Below are 18,587 nucleotides of genomic sequence, written 5' to 3'. Positions count from 1 at the left end.
TTACTTTGTCACAACAGACTGTAAGTAAGAGACACTTGGGTGATGATAATGCTGTGGATACAGGAGGTATTTATGCTGACCTTTTGTCTAATTGCTCCTGATATGATTTTCATTCTCTGGCAAGTTTCTTTAGAACATTGAAGGACAGCTAGCCTCAAAGCAGATTCTGTGGATTTAATCCCCAAGACCCTTCTGTAGAAAAATATAAATGAAGAGAAAGTTATCCTAGGATTAATAATGCCCCATTAAACCTTCTATCCTGTCCTGCGTTATACAATGTCTTTTAAAAAGGCCTGGGCTTCACATATCGTTGGGGCCTGTAACTGCTGACATCAATATCATGTGCACATCCATACAGCATAAATCAGACCATAATTATGTGTGATCATAGAAATGTAGGGCTAGAAGGGAACTCGAGAGGTCATCAAGTCCAGCTCCTGCACTGAGGCAGGACCAAGTAAACCTAGTCCATCCCTGACAGGTGTGGGTCCAATCCATTCTCAAAAGCCTCCAATTATGGGGATTGTATAACCTACCTTGGCATCCCCATAACTGGGGATTGACATACCAACCTTACTAATATCTAATAATGCTTAATAGTTTACATCTCCTATAATTATGCCTTCATTATTTATTTGTTTGTTTTTAACATGAGACAGGGGGCTAGGATAAACTTAAATGCCAAAGTCGATACAAGAAAATAACATAATGCAGAACGAGCTACGGACAAATTTTCAGCAGAAGAAATGTAGAGAAATACAGACATATATTCCACCTAATTTACTTGGGTGAAACAGGAAGCTGTGCAACTTCTTGCTCAGTGCAAGATATGCAAAATACTGCTGGGCATGCAAATTCAGGTTTTCACAAACATAATGGATAAACATTAGAGCTAGGAAGATATATTACAAAAATTCACTGACCAAAAAAACTGAATTCATTTTGGTTGTTTTTCCATCCTTTTTCTTTCTATCTGAAGATGTTGTGCTTGTATCTGAGCACCTTCATCTTTGATTTCTGTAAACATTCTAGTTACTGAATTTCCCGGCAGAAATTATTATGGAAAGAGTTAATTTTAAAGCATATTAGGTAAAATTTTCAGAAAGTGATTTTTTTTTAAATCAGTCAGTGTGAGCATTGGAAAACAGATTCTACAACTTATGCTTATCTAATCAGCGATTAGATGCCATATGACCCAAGATTCCAATCAAAGCTAGCCAAATAGTTCCAGCTTTGAATATTATATACAATAAATTGTGAACAATCTACAGACCAAGAATTATTCACAGAAGTTTTTCAGCAAACAATTTTGGATAACAAATATATCTGAGGTAATCTAAAATGGAGGTAGACAATTTATGAACAAAAAAGAAATCAATTTATTTCATATATTTTTTCACATTTTTTTTCATTCTGCTGTAGTGCATGTAAGTTTTTTTCTGTCTGCTTCCTTTGAAACAGAAAAATTTACTATAGTCAGTCAATACATGAAAAATTGTAGATTGAGGGCCAAATTCATCCTTGATGTAGCAACTACATTGGCTGCAATTGAGTTACACCAGAGATGAATTTAGCCCTTCATGTTAGGTGCCAAAGTGCCTACAAGAACTATTATTTAAAGGGAAAATTTAAATAACTTGTTTAAAAGCATTTTGATTATTCTGCACAGTTGTCATAATCATTGTCAACATTTTTGCCACAATGAACCGTGGCAAGGTACATCATCTCACTGAAGTACATATTATATACCAGAAATTCTGATGTAAATTGAAAAGTCTTCTGTATGTGATAAAAGATGGATTTTTAAGTGTTCTTCATCTCCCCAAATTTGCTCTCTTCTTAGTTAAGGCAGTAGAAGTGAACAGATTGAGTGAAATCCCCTGAACTGTCAACAATTCATGTGTTTTCTATGGCAAACTGATTTGGATTAAACAAAAGTTGTCCTGCGTCTGATTTTAAACTTCCAATCAAATTCCATCTTTTGCCTGGTTTTGATCAATGTAGATAATTTTAAAACCATTTAAATAGCCATCAGCTAATGCCTATTTTCTTGAAAATTCATGAATTCCAGGTGTAGATAAGTCTCATCTCAATATAGATTGCTTGATCCCAGCTCTGGAGAAGTTTTGTAGCTTGCAAAATTTTGAAGACACCATGTGATGTACATCTTTCCCTGAATCTTAATTCTCCTCATACACCCCAACATATTGTATGGCCTGACCAACAAGAAGAACTCTTCTTACAATAAAACATTTGGGCAATAAACATAGTCCACATGGGATGTGTAACTAAAGTTTTACTTTTATTATAGTCTTCCAGATGTTGCATCTTCAAACAAACATATTGTCTCTCTTCCACTTGTGGCTTCAAAGATGTTTCTCTCTGAAAAATATTACCTTTATTCAGTAAAACTGGCTATTGTAGCAATTTACCTTAATGTTTTTTCCTTATGAATCCTCTTCCAAAAAAATATTTTGTCTGACTTATACCAGTGTAACTTACATTGATGACGATGGTGCTGCTCCTGATATATGCTGAGAAAAGAATCAGGCCCAGAGTCTCTGAACTTTTACAGGTATCTCCATTAGTGTTACTAAGATATAGGGCCTGATAGAAAGCCAGTGAAGTCACAGGAGTTTTTCCATTGATTTTAGTGGTCTCTGGATCAGGACCATAGTGAGGATTAAACTGATGCTGGAGGAACCAGCGGCAGCTGGAGGAAAAGCTGGGCAGCAATGAGGAAGAACAAGCATGGTGGGTGGAGGCTCTGATTTACTCACATAAGGTACAGTTGGTGAAATCCTGGCTCCACTGAAGTGAATGTCAAAACTGCCTTTGACTTCAATGCAGCCAGGATTTCACTCACCATTCCTGTGCAAATACTCAGTTTTCAGACACACTTACCACACACCTCTGTGTCAATCATTCAAATGTGTGCAGAAAGTAAATACAGGAACAGTCTGAGCAAATTCATTTTAAAATTGGAAGAAATATTGGTGGCATGGTTTTCCAGTATTCACACAACTCTATGAGCAGCTCAAAGATCAGTGGGTAAACATTAGCAAAGGGCTATGAGGAACAAACTAAGGGTGAAGCAGTGCTCCCACAACAGCTAATGCTAACATACATCTAAAGAATATAGCTACAACAGCTTACATCCTTCATGATCAGATCACTCACCCTCCCTTCTTTCAAATGCAGTCCCTTCTGGGGTAAAATGCAACAGCCATAATATTACTATTAATAATAATAATACTTTCACTTTATATTTTCAAGACCCTTTACATATATGTATTAAAGGAGCAACATCAACTTGATTTCTTTTTAACTGGCTATTTTTTAAAATAAATTTTCTGATAGAGTACCTTATAAACAGTATCCCCTGATTGTTGTGAATTCCTTTTTGAAAATTTAAAGGATTTTTCTGAGTAAACTGTAGAGTAAGGCCACCAAGCCTGCTTGGCCTCATCCTTCTATCCCTTCCCCTTATGCCATGCCTGCTTGCTGCTTCTTCACTTCCTGTTTTTCTACTGCTGTTGCTGGTCTATGCCTTCTTATGGGACTTGGGAAAGTTTTCACATGAATGCCCCCAAAACAGTAGCTTCATCAAGCTAAGGCGCGAGACTGGAAGAGCAACCGACAACCAACAACACAATGAAACTGTACAAAAGTGCTGTCACATGGCACAAAGAAAGAAAAAAAAACTAGAAAAAACATTTTTTCTCTACTCTCATTCAGCTGGAGCAATCTTTGTAGTTATAACAATAGCAGGTACAAAGTTTTCAGTTGGAAATGTGATTTACAAGTTCATGGTGTCTCTGTAAATTAATACCTGTACTTCACACAGCAGTTTTTAGGGGTGAAAATGAAAGAGTGACTTCTCCAATTGAAACTCCAGGTAGAATGGAGTTTTTACCTAACTAGTGTTGTGAAAAAAGATAATGGATGTTTTTTAATGATCTGGAATGATTAGAGAGTTAGTTGTATGTATCTTCTGAAAAAATTATGGAATCCTTCTAAAACACTGAGGCATTAATTCAGTAATGACTCACAAGGAAGACTGCCACATGGGGAATCACCAGCACCAGTTCCTGCAGTACCTTGAGATCAACAATCTAACTACTAAGCATGCCCAATCTTGCTTACTTTACAGCTACTGGTAAAATTTCTAAGGTTTGTAACTGTATGCAAATGGGTTTACCCTATTTTCAGTCTGGCAGGGTGCTCTCTTCTGTCTCTGGCCACATTTTAGGAAAGCATTTCTATTCAGGACAGCTCTTAAACATGCGCTTAACATTATACATATGCTTAAGTAAGTCCCTTGCTTAACTTTATGTATGTGTTTAAATTCCATTGACTTCAATGAGACTGTAGAAGGCGAACAATCACCTAGTGATCAGGAGGGGTTGTGGCATGTCAACTTCCCATTGAAAATACAGTCCTCTCCTTCAGCCCTCCCCTCCCACCCAAGGTTTCCAGTCCTTTCCTTTAACATGGGGACTTTGGAGATTCGGCCCTTGAACAGTCAGGCTCTTCCCCAGTTGGGTTGTCCCCCAAGGTGAAGACTCTTGTTGTCACGTCTCCTTGGATTGGGTAGAGGAGGCCAGCACACCCTTTCCACTAGGTCCAGTCCTGAGCCCATTGGTGGGCAGCTATACTCTGCACCTTGGGGTGCTAACCAGGCCCCCACTGCCCCTCAACCACTTCTCACAACAAAATAAATCAAATAATTTCAACTAAAACTGCTGATCAGTACAATCAGTCACCTGCCTCCTCTGTAGGTTTGCTCAAGTCTGCACTGTCAGGTCTCAGGCAATGAGCTCCTGGCCAGCACCTCTCCCCACAGCTCAGAGCAGCCACCTACTCTCTTCCTCTGCCTGCCTGCCTCTGAGCTGCTCTTCTATAATTAGTCCCGCTTCCAGCTGCTGCAGACTTTGCAGGGGTGGTTTACTGAGATGTCTAGGCCTCCCTCTCTAAACAGGACCTGGGGTCTTGTTCTCTATGCCCAGGCCCATGGCCTCTTGGGAAAAGCAATCTGTGTTGTGGCGAGTCTTCCTAGTGTGGTGAAGTATATGGTTGTAATGAAAGTTACCACTGCATAATTCTGGAGTGAGGGTCCTTTATGGTGTTCAACCAGAGAAGAAGGGCATGGTCTGTCACTAGGGAGACGGGGTTTCCCAGTAAGTAGTATCTTAGAGCATCTACAACCGATTTCACAGGTAAACCTTCTTCTTCTATAACTAAATAGGCCACCTCCTGGGGGAACAGTTTCATGCTTATATAGAGGACCAGTTGTTCCCCTCTCTCAGCTTCCTAGGAAAGGACTGCTCCAAGTCCTACATCAGAGGCATCTGTTTGTAGTATAAACTTTTTTCCAAAGTCTGGGTGAAAAAGTACCGGCTCCCAGCACAGACAGTCTTTTAGCATCCTGAATGGCCTGTTGCTGTCTTCCAACCAAATGATTCTCTTGGGAGTAGTATCCTTCAGATGGTGTGTGAGGGGTGCTGTAATTGTGGCAAAGTCTGGTATGAATCGTTTATAATAGCCCACTAGATTGAAGACATTTTGTACCTTTTTTGTTGTTGTTGGGGTGGGGCAAGTAGCCATTTACTCCCCCCATGGTTTAGCCAAGGTATGTAACTTCTTGGTTTGCCATCTTATAATTGGTTGGGTTTGCCATGAGTCCTGCACTCACAAGGATCTGTAGGACACAGGTGACATGTTGCATGTGGTCATCCCAATTACATCTGTAAATCACTATGTCATGTATGTATGCTGCCACATATTGGCCATGTGGCCACCATAGGCGCCGACTTCTAATGGGGCCAGTGGGTGCTCGACCTCCCTCTGCCCCCAGCCTTGCCCCGACTCCACCGCTGCCCTGCCTCCTACCGCCCCCATTCCAAACCCTTCCCCAAAGTCCCAGCCCCAACTCCGCTCCCTCCCTGCCCCTATTCAACTCCTTCCCCAAATCCCCACCCAGCCCCGTCTCTTCCCCGCCTCCTCCCCTGAGTGCACCATGCTCCCACTCCTTCCCCCTCCCTCCTGGAGCTTGCTACAGCTGTTTGGTGGTGTCAAGCGCTGGGAGGTAGGTGGAGGAGCTGGGACGTGGTGCACTCAGGGGAGGAGATGGAGGCGGAGGAGGAGGTGAGGTGAGGTGAGGTGAGGTGAGGTGGGGGGGGGGCGGGACAGAGAGCTTGGCTGCCGGTGGGTGCAGAGCACCCACTAATTTTTCCCTGTGAGTACTCCAGCCCCAGAGCACCCACGGAGTAGGCACCTATGGTAGCCACAGTACTTGGTCCATGAGTTGTTGGAAAGTGGCTGTAGATGCTCTAAGATGGCATAGATTGCAATTGGTACAGAACAAACGGGGTGGAGAAAGCTGTCTGTTCCTGAGACACAGATGTCAGAGTGATCTGCCAGTACCACTTCATGAGGTCTAGGGTGGAGATATATTTGGCAGTTCGTCTTTTTAGCAACTCATCCACCCTGGGTATAGGGTAACCATCACACCTTAAGTCTGCATTTACTTTTCTGAAATCAATGCAGAGGTGGGTGGCCCTATTGCATAGGACTTCTCCACTCACAATGAAGCTTTTCTACTGCTCCCAGCTCTAACAGGGCTTATAGCTCCTCTCATACAGTGTCCTACATTTTTCATGGAAGGGGTTGTAGGTTCTCTCGGACCCTTTGTCCTAGTTCAGTGGCATATGATGATGCATAAGGTGTGTTCATTCTGGTAGTGTCAAAAATACTGCAGGGAAGGTTTCACTCAGTTGCTGCATTTGGATGTTTTGCTCTTGTGAAAGCTATTCTCATATCTGTACATTTTGGGATCCTGGGGCCAGTGGTGCCTGAGAACCTAGTTCGGATTCAGGTTAATAGAATGTTATGAAAAGCCTTTCTTGGGCTTTCCAGGCTTTTAAAGGGTTAATGATGTGCACTTCCAATCAACCGGCCCCACTTGTTTCATCACCTTGAACAGCCCTGCTATCAAGCCAATGATTTTGACTGTGAAATTGGCAGCAGTAACAGTACCCTGTTCCTGGGTCTAAATTCTTGTAGATGGGCCTCTTTATTATAGACTTTTTCTTGGTTCTGTTGGGCTTTCCATAAGTTTTCCTTTGAAAAGCCTTAAGCTTTTCTCGTGACTGAAGTATGTATTGCACCACATTGGTTGTCTTTGCTCCTTGTTCCTTCCATGCTTCTTGGAGGAAGTGTAAAATCCCACAAGGCTGTCTCCCATATAAGAGTACAAATGGGGAAAATCCCATGGACACCCACAGAAACTCTCTGATGGCAAATAACAATAGTGAAAGCAACTGGTCTCAGTGACGGGAACTGGATGTTACAAATTTCCTCAGCATCTCTTTCAGTGTTTGGTTGAACTGTTCAATGAATCCATCCATCTGGGGGTGGTAAAGAGACATCCGTAATGTCGGTATCTTTAGCAGAGCACATACTATAGCTCCTTCATCAGGGATGACATAAAATTAGTTCTTTGATAGGTCAGGATCTCTCTCAGTATCCCCACTCAGTTGAACAACTTCATTAACTCGGCCATAACAGCTGGTTCATTCATAGAGAGGAGAGGAATGGCTTTGGGATATTGGGTCGCATAATCCATGACCATTAGGATATGCTGACACCCTGCCACACTTTTTTTCAGTGGTCTTACCACATCCATCTCTATTCTTTCGAGTGGAACTAGGGGGGCTTTTGGGGTCCTCATGGGTCCAGCTAATTGACACTTGGGGCCAAACGTGCAATAGTCTTTGACTGCTTTGTGTAGTCCCATCACCTGCTCAAGGGTCATATCCCGCCCCGAGTGTCCTGCACGTGTTATTGAGTAAGTGGGCTATAATACTTTGCTTTGATACTTTCTTGGGATGAGGATTTGTATTTTATCGCTTTGGTTCAGTGGTCCCGCTCTAGAAGATACAACTGTCCTTGTCTATGTTTGAAGTGCAGCTATTATTTTAGCAGCTGAGGGTCCACTACTTCGCTGTTGGCTACTACCATTTGATCACAGGCTCGGTTTAAGGTTTGGTCATCACTTTTTTCCCTTATAAAATCTACCTCACTGGTTAGAAGTTATATATCCAATGGTTGTAGATTTTCCTCATTCATTGGGGAAGGGTTAGGGCACCTGGTCTGGTGGGAGGTCCCTTCCCCAGGATCCTCTATTTCCCACAATCCAACCAGTGCTTTGGGCACCCCGGTTTCTTTGGTTTCAATGAGTGGGGTGGTCCCTAAGGATAGGTGATTACCTCCACTCTTAGAATTTCTTTAAAATATTTCCAGTCTTCTTAGGATTACTGGATATGCCATGGTTGAAACTGGTCCTAAAGAAAAGTTTCCCATATGTTTCACAACCAACAATCCAACTTCTCTGGTAGTCGTACATCTCCATGTAAGCACTGGAGACAGATAGTTTCTCCTGGAGTGTACTTCTTGCCTACCAGCTTCTCTCTGACCAAAGTCTGGCTGCACCCTGAGTCAAGTAACCTGAACACCTCTACCCTATTGACCTTTACTGGTACCACAACTGTAGCTGGGCTCTGTTTACGGGCCCTGGAATCAGCCATCCAGGCTTGCCCATAGTCACATTTCCTAAAGGGGCAGTCTCGATGAAAGTGACCTCATTGCCCACAGGAAAAATAGCTTCTCTCAGGGTGGTGGTTGCTGGTTCTTCACCTGGGATGAATTTGGTCTCCAGGATTGACCCCTTCTGAAGGTATAGCTATTCTGCAGGTTTCCATTCTGTGTTGAACCCTGGTCTCAGAGTCTTGTTGTGCCATCATTAATACTGTGTCCAAGCTGTCATCCCCATCTAGCCCGTGCCTTGGTGTTAACCAGTCCATCATAACCACTCCAAGGTGTCTCAGAAGAGGGTCTGTTGGCAGGCATGTAACTGTCCATTAAATTTGCCAGTTCCACCAATGTCTCAAGTCGAAGCTTCCACACCCATTCTCTTACCCGGACCAGGAGGATTTCGGTAAACTCTTCTATTACCACCTGCTCTGCCACTTGTACTATGGTTCATGTCTTGGGTTGGAGCCAGAGCCAACATTGCTCCTTAAGTTTCTGGGCCACCATCCAAGGTCAGGCAGCTGGTGGATATAGCTCTCTGTGGAAAAGGTGGCAATACATTTCAGATAGTTCAAAATGGTGACTTTGATAAAAGTGCAGTCTTACACACGGACTGGGTCAAGACACCCACAGGCAGCCTGGGATGGTCCTGTCAAGTACAGACCCAGCAGAATGGCCCAATGTTTGGGCCACCATTGGGCTGCTGTGGCCACCCATTCAAACATAACAAGAAATGGCTTGGGGTCTTCTTCTGATACTATCTTTGTAAGCTTCACTGGTTTTGTGGTGGCTGGAATTGGGTTAGGTTCACCTGCAGACAGACCCATTGCTGCCCTCTGTGGTTGTATGAATGTCAACATCTGCTGAACAAGACACTGTTGTTGTTCTCATTGTTGGGCTGCCAGCTCTTAAACTAGCTGTTTTTGTTGCTGTTGTTGTTATGTTGCTTGTTGCTGCTGTTGGGCAGCCATCTGCTGTACTAGCTGATGTTGTTACTGCTGCTGTTGTGCCGCCTGTTGCTGCTGGTTGTCAGTTACCCACTTTAGCAATTTCTCCATATCCATCTTTCTGTTACTTTTGTCTGCCTGATGAGATAAGAGTTTTGTTTGTTAGTTAGTTGGTTTGTTTTCTCTCTCTCTCTCCCCCATTAGCAGGGTAGGGATGAGCTTGCCCACATTTTCCACTGGTTGTAGAAGGTGAACAACCACCAACAGTGCTGCCGTAGTGGTCAGAAGGAGTTGCAGTAGGTCATCTTCCCATTGAAAATAGAGTCCTGTCCTTCAGCCCACCCCTCCCACCCAGGTTTTCCAGTCCTTCCCTTTAACATGGGAACTCTGGGCTCTGGGCCCTTGAATGGTCAGGGTCTTCCCCAGCTGGGTTCGCCTGCAAGATGAAGGCTCCTGTTGTTGTCACATCTTCTTGGATTGGATAGAGGAGGCCAGGAACACCCTCTCCACTAGGCTCCAGTCCAGAGCCCAATGGTGGGCAGCTTGGGGTACTAAGTAGCCCCCCCCCGATCAATTCCTACCCATGTCATCAAATAATCTCAAATACAATCTCTGACCTGCAGAATCAGTTGCCTGCCTCAAGGGTTTGCTCAGGGTTTGTGCTGTTTGGTCTCAGGCATTGAGCTCCTGGCAGCACTTTCCCCTAGAGATCAGAGCAGCCAGCTTGTGCCAGTGTGGCTGGGTGGGACTGCCTCAGCCAAGAATTGTTCCTTAACCCCTTGCTCTCCAGTGTGGGGTTTACATATGCCACCACAGGGATGTAAGTGTGTAAAAATAACCGGATGCTTAAGTGCTTTCCTGAATTGGGTACTGTACCATTGGAATGAATGACTCCATTTATTTTAGTGTAGGAGGAGGCTTGGGTGTTTGGTTTGGAAAACAGCCCAGATTAACAGATCTGTTGGCAACCAAGTGTGATAATACAGTGGAAGGTGTCCTCTGTCTGGAGGTGTCCAGACAGATTCACATCATCTATGTGTATCACACTATAGATTTCTCTTTCTGTGTCTTGTCATTTCAACAGCTAATGTGACTGAAAAAGGCAATAAGCATGTTGAGAAATTGATTCCAAAGCAGGAAGTGCAACTGGGAAGAATCGTATCAAAGCTGAGGCATGTTGTCATAAATGGATTTAATCAAAGGCTACTGATGAGTCATAAATCAAGCGAGCACAGCTCACAATTCTGGTAATCAGCAGCAGAATCCCACATTAAACTGAAGCTTCAGTTTTTGGCTTCCTGTGGTCTATTGTTATGTCGACATTCAGAAATGAATGGAAGATGTAATTGCATTAGATATTTTCTAATTTGAGTATTCAACTAAATGATCTGAAAGTTAACTATAAATGTCAAGTATCAGCGGGGTAGCTGTGTTAGTCTGGGTCTGTAAAAAGCAACAGAGAGTCCTGTGGCACCTTATAGACTAACAGAAATATTGGAGCATAACCCAAGAAAGCTTTATGCGCCAATACTTCTGTTAGTCTGTAAGGTGCCACAGGACTCTTTGTCTCTTTTAACTATAAATGTGACTGAGGGGATGAAATGAAAGAAAGGAATGACAAGCTTGTAGTTGAGGTACTGGACTGGAACTCAGGAGATTTTGGCTCTTCTTGGCTCTGCCAGAGACTTCCTGAGTGTCCTTTAACCTCTCTGTGCCTCAGTCCCCCATTTGTAAAATGGAAATACTAACGTTTCCCAAATTCATAGGGTGTCATGGGGACGAATTTACCATATACAAGAGACAGAGAAAAGCCCTCCCTCCAGAAAAACTTAATAAATGAAAAGAAAATAGGATTAGGGAGCCTGGTAAAAGTATTATTATCTAGGGATCTGATTTCCCCATCTCATGAGAGTGCACATTTGAGAAAAAAGGTGCAAGTTATGCCCAAGTGTCACACAAAAAAAAAGTTACATCAGAAATTATGTTACCTATGTTCCTTTTGGAAGAGAAGGTGGTAGGGCCTTTCAAAAAGGACACGTGGCTGAATCCCTTCTCCTGTATGATCCTCTTTAAAAGAAGGTCACAGATCAAACAGTATTTTCCACTCTGCATATAGTACTGACACAGATATTGGGGCCAAGAGTGCAGATGTTGTTGTCAACACTTCGTAAGGGACAGACTCTGGGTATCCACTGTATGCACCAGTGATAAGCGTAATATATGATTTGTTATTAATATAAATGTCATGGTGACAATGCATAATAGGGTACTCACCAAGATGTGATCTGTTTGGTGTTATATGGGGGTACTATTTTCATGATGAATTTGTTTTCTAATGAATCAGATATTTCTTGCCTTTAGCTATTCATTTCAGGTGTCAGTCAATATTATTTGTACTATGTTGGCTGATTTTTCCTAAATGTTACCATACACTGAGTTTCCAGCAACATATGCATCAATGCCAACACCATTTCAAGCTGGCAGCAATGCGAGAGATTTGATACAGTACAGATCTGTCCATTTAAAAGTCTTATTTTTAGGCACCATCTCTGAAAATATTGACACTACATATTAAGAAGAGCTCTGTGAAACTTCCCAGTTTTGGTTTAATGGATTTTGATTAATTGTCAGTTTCAGTCCACATATTGCCACACAAGTTAGGGCAGACCCTCAGCTTTTATACATTGTGAAGATGAAGATCTACCCTGTCAACGTTTGAATTAATTTAGTTTCATTAGCACCCAGCCTATTAAATTCAGGATAAAACCATCAAACTTTTTTGACCTTTTTCTATTGCATGTGAACACAAGGAAGAAATCAGATGAGTGCTATCACAGATTTTGTCGCACAAGGAAAAATGAGATCATGAAACTCAAGCTAGAAGAATGTATGCCTATTAGTGCTGGGTAAAGAGTGAATTTTTAAATGTAAAATTTCACTTTGGCCATATTAACACATCTTTTCAGTGAATCATCACGTGATTGAGTTTTCCTAGCATTAATATTCACAGAAAGTGATTTTTTAAAAAATTAAATATTTATCAATTACAATAAATGAATGGAAAGACACAAATAATCTTAGCTACTCTAACTAAATCCCTTATACTAGACAAAGGAAAAATACTCCTAATATTTAAGGGATGGAAAATTAATATAACATGTCATTGCATTAATTATATCCATTCAACTTTCCTTACAGACAACCATAAAAAATGCCAGCACTCAACATTTCTTTGTCTCAAAATATAGATCAAGATGACAAAATCTTACCCTGATATTCAAGAAGAATTTCAAATAAAACACCAAATATTCATGGCAACTAAGGCAATTTGACATTTTACAAAAATATTCTACATCTTTAGAATCTCCATAAAGAAGAGAGAATTTCACTGGATGAATAATCTTCAAAACAAGAAACATTTTTAGAGCTTGACTCAACCTCCATTGAAGTCAATGGAAGTCTTTCACTGATTTTGGTGGGCACTGGATCAGGCCCTTACTTAATAAGGTCTATTCCCTAATCTGAATTGGAAAACTGCCAATCATCCAACAATGGTATGAATAGTTTAACTTGACTGATAACTGTTCGCTTTATTTCTGGAATATATGCCTCCATAAATACCCCACTGATTATATTTAAATGTGAGTGGGAAAGTGTGTATGTGTTAGGGACTGCGTAGCAAATAAGATAATAGCATATAGGGACTTTTCTATCACATAGAACTGCAAATGGTATTGAATAATGAAAGAAACAAAATAATTAATGACAAGTCAAAAATGTTCAATAAATAGATTACTGCCTCCACCCATATCAACTACATTAAATCACTTTAATTTAGCAGATATTAAGTTCATGGGGATCAGGGAAATGAACTTTAAAAGATTCCAGGCAGGCTGATGTCATTGTGCATATATATGTGCCAAAGGACTAGGATCCAGCTTAGCCCAGGGAAAGGAAATCTTAGGGCATGTCTACACACTGCTTTGTAGTTGAGAGTATGGGGGGTAAATTGCTGTGCCTGTAACCCACACGTCTCTTCGGTGTGGCTTTCTGGCCCATCTAGTGGCACCAAGACCACTTAGAGTGAATTAAATGAGTCTGCTCTACAGTCTTACAGCTCGTACTGTAGAGACTCATGCACTGAGGTCCTAGGTTCAATCCTGCCTACTGATGACAGGGGTCTGTCAGTTACATGCACACCAAAGTGTTGCACTGTAGCTCCCCTGTGTGGATGCTGCAGGCATGAAGTAAAAGGTTCCTTTTCACACAGGACTACATTAATGCAAACTAGGAACCTTTTAATTCACAGCCACAGCATCTGTATGGGAGAGTTACAGCACAGCACTTTGGTACTTACTGCTATTCACAGGTAAGTATCATCTGCTTACTCCTGCTTCCAGATCATTAGTAAAACTGTCAGAAAAACCTAGGCCTAGTGTCGACCTCTGCAAAAACTCACTTAACACATCCTACTTCAAAACCACATTGTCTTTTATCATTACTTTTTACTTACAGACTTTTAGCCAATCTTAATCTATATGACAGCGCTCATATCTTAGCCAGTTTGAACTGATTTTAAAAAAAAGATTTTGAAAGGCACTGTTCCAAATGCTTTCCTAAAGTCCAGATATATCACATCTACTACATTCCCTTCATCTATTCAGTTTGTAATTCTGCCCAAAGAAGGTACAATGTCAAGTTTATCTGGCACAATTTGTTTTAAGTCCATGTTACTTTTTGATTGTAGTATCATTCTTCTCTAGAGGTTTACAGATTTTCAATCTTAATATTGATTCCATTATTTTACAGGAGATTGAGGTGACATTTACCAGATGGTTACTACAAAGGTTTCTTTTCCACATTATTCTCCACCCCCTCCTCTCATTTCCTTTTAATTTCCAATTCCAGTACGCTGTTATTTCCAATGCCCAGTGCTCTGACTTTTCACAATTTACATCATATAATTAAATACATTCAAAACCAAATTCCCATAGAACCAGGAAATATAGCTCCTCGCATGTTACTGCTTTGTGTATTTAATTTTTCCAAGTATTCCCCTCTCTGCATTTGATCAAAAACCATATTGACTAAGATCTTCCTTACTTCCTAATTTCCATACTTCTTTTATTTTCCTTGTAAATGACTGACTGATAAAAAATCAGCTTAGTAGTTCTATCATATTAAAATCATAATTGATTTTGCCTCTCTCCTCATTTGTTAATGCGCCCACACTACTTTGTCACTAATAAACCTACTTATAATGAGTTTAGTCCAGAGAGGATATGTTTCCACCTCAACAAACCACCAAGCAATTTAGGACAGTTGGTAGTCTCTGTTTAAGGGAGGCCACGAACTGGAATAGAAATGTATGCTGGCCATAATTAAGGGACTTTGACGGAGCTGTGCGGGGAGTTTGCACAGACATTGTTTGTACTGTGTCCAGCTGTGGTCAGTGTAATTAATCCTTCACTCTCAAACCAGGAAGAACTAATGTTCACTGACAATTCTGAGAAAGAAGTCTCAAATGCTAGTGCTGTGGTCACAGACCATTTTTTATATGTGTATGGGTTTATCTTATTCCCTTTTGAGCTGCAGTGTGCTAGGGAAAAGTATGCTGACTGTAGAAAAGCCATTGAATACTTTAATTATTGTACCAGGTATGCAGAAACATTAGCACATGACCAGAAAAAATAGCCAAATGAAGTTACCATCCACTATTTACAGGTAAAAGAGAAAGATCACATCACTGAAGCCATGTATGAGCCAATATACTTATTTTTTCTTTGAATTATTTTATTGGAGAGATATTGTGTATATTTTCTGGAGTTTACATGGGATACTGGTATTGAAAACAGTAATGTAGATGCATAAAAACGTACACTATAAGCTCATTGGGGCACGCACCATGATTTTGTTCCGTGTTTGGACAGTGCCTATCACAAGGGGGTCCTGGTCCATGACTGGGGCTTGTATGCACTACTGCAATACAAATAAAATAGACTAATAAATACACCCAAAGGCCTTAAGATCCCCTCAGTTTCTTAAAGTGAAGAGGAAAGAAAAAATAGATATCAGGTTAAGGGAGCCTTCTCAGTAGTAGCCTCCCCTTCCTTGTATATATGCAGAAGCCTCTCACTAGGTCTGCGGGTGATTAAAGACTTGGTGGCAGGGGGAGGTTGCTGGCAGGTGGAGATAGAGGAGAAGAAGAGTGTTCACCCTTCTTCCGACCTATGGAACAAACTAGGGGATCTACCATAGACAGAGGGCTCGATTCTCCCATGCATCACATTTTGTACAGTCATTTATGCCTGTGCAAAATGAGGGCTAAAATGCTACCACTGGGATTTGTTAGTGTTTGACACTCACTTTGCAGTTATAAAGACAGGTCTGAATCAGACCCACAGCCTGTAAGATGCCTGGGTCAGCCCTTTTCACAGACATCACTGATCTCCAGTGGATCCGTGTGAGACCTTCACATTCACGGCATGAAATGCCCAGCATCCTCAGTGAAGCCTACTATGGGCAAATGGTGCACCTCTTCTTTCCGTCTTACCTTTGCCTCCCCCACAGTGGTGTTGGAACAATTTGTAAAGTGGGGTGCTGAAAACCATTGAATCAAACTGTAAACCCTGTATATGATGGAAACCACTTCAAGCCAGGGGGTGCTGCTGCACCCTCAGCACCCCTAGTTCCAGAACCCCCTGCTTCCCCCTACTCCCCACCCCCAACACACACATACACTACAGAAAAACCAGGAAGAAACTCCATGATCTGAAACTTTCCTATATGAGAGTAACCTATGAAATGGTTAATTTGCATGTTTTTAGCACTCCAATTGCCATTGTTAGGTAATTACCAAAAGTACAGTTCAACCTACTCTGGGTTGGGTATCGCTGTCATTTTCACCAGTGCAAAGTGGGCATGAAATGTCACAGAAGCTGAATGGCAATCATTTACACTCACTTTGCGCTGGAGTAAACAATTACACTAGATGCAGGGAAACAAAGAACCTAGTGATATAGCTCTGTTATTAAACACAGAATAAAGAAAGCAAACCTAGAAGACAATCTTTTCTAATAGCATTTTTAGTTCTCATTACACACAGTCATGGTTTCAAATGATAAAATACATGTTAACACATTCCAAAACACTTCTATTAAAATATTTTTTCAGTATTTCAGTACAGTAAATGATGCAAAGCCTAAATGCCCTAGACAGTGCACAGAACATTGGGAATTAGTTTAACATTCTGACAGCCCTGCATTTTTATTTAAACAAGTTCTTCCCGACCAATTCCCTGCAGAGTATTGTACCCTTTTGTTGATTGTAGTGGACATATTGCAGATCTCCAATTACCTTCCCAACAGACCACCCACTACAAGAAGTTTTTGTGTTACTTGCACAGCTTGGCTCATTCCTCCTCTTACCCCCTCCTCCCCGCCTCCCCCCCCCAGCATTCTCATACTCTACAAAGAGACTGACACACTTGCCTACCATCAGTGGTTTCATGACACAGTGCAACCTAATCAATTACACCCAAACCACTTTGTAATAAATAAAATGCCTACAATTGTAATTATTAGGCAGTTAAAAAGAAAATGCAACTCCTGATGGGAATTCGGTAGATTTCAGAACAAAACAGAGGTAAAATATTGTATTAACTGAAAAAGAACATGTACCAAAGAAAAGACAAATGAATGAATTTGGGGGAAAAACCAGGATGCCTTTGGTTATTTATTCTTGGAAGTCAGTAAGTTTAGTGTTAAAGCCAAGAAACTGTGGACTTTATGGACTGCTGCACCAGATAATGCTATTAATAGGAATATACATCAGCAATATAGTTGAGAATCAGTAATTTTACTATTTATGATTACTGCTATGTAATACTACCAAGAAATACAAAAGAAGCAGGGGTGAACAGACTATTCTTATGGATCTGGAACACATGCTGAGCGATATGAACTTCCTTGCGGATATGTAGGGCTTGATACGCCTTTACCGTGAGGCCACTGCATCACTCTGGCAGTGTAAAGGCACCTTAAAGTAGGAGTACATTACGTATACATCTGCTTTACAACCATTGTATGCTTCTGTAGTGGTGTAAAGGAACCGTAGTGTAAATGAGAATTGGGGTTGCAATTTCTATTCATGTTATTGAGACATCCAAGGTCACATACTCTGTCTGATTCTTCCCACAGTCTGCCAGACAAAAAACAATCATTTCTTTGCAGTGTTAAAGAAAAGCTACAATATTGAATCAATAAATAGATAATATTTTCAAACTGAAATTGTAAATTGTAAAGCTCAGTTCTGCCCTAAAAAGAAACTATGCAAAAATGGTCCCTCCTTAGTCAACACAACTACTGACTGTGTGTTTAAAAATCACATCTTCATATTTTAGAGACATTTTTACCATTTTTAACCCCTGCAGAGCCAGTGTGGCAAAGGATAAAGTGATATAGATCATCAACCAAATTGTTTACTAAAATTCCTGTCAATGAGCCCCGTGCAATCTCACTGAAGAAAATAGGATTTCGTGGATGGAACTGAGGGCAGAATTTGGCATTCAGTGTCTTTATTACCACTGACTATTTATAAGGAGGAGTTTCATAAAAACTTTGTTGTGTTTTATATGATGAAAGAAGGTAAAATATGTATAGTACAGTAAAGTGACATTTTGAGTGAATTCTGACAGTGGGAGATGCAAAAACTTATATTTTCCCTGTATTGCTTAATATTTAGAATATTTTAATAAATACAGTAATTTTATGTAAATAGCTGTAGTACCATCCATCTCTGAACTAAATACACTGTACACATACTGTAATTATCCACTTCATGAGGTGTGGTAATTCAAATAACAAATAACCGAACATAAACTTAAGCTTTCTACCCAAACTTAACTATTTTCCCCGTATGTGCTCTATGTCGCAGACCCTATTTCCCCCACCTCTGAATGAGAGGGCGGTTGCAAAGCCTCTGATACCCTGTCTGGTATTGTTGATAAAATGTGCCTACGACTCATAAATAATTACTTTGCATCCCTAT

This window comes from Mauremys reevesii, linkage group 2 (genome assembly GCF_016161935.1).
Source record: "Mauremys reevesii isolate NIE-2019 linkage group 2, ASM1616193v1, whole genome shotgun sequence".
NCBI lineage: Eukaryota > Metazoa > Chordata > Testudines > Geoemydidae > Mauremys > Mauremys reevesii.
Note: the sequence above shows the minus strand (reverse complement) of the source record.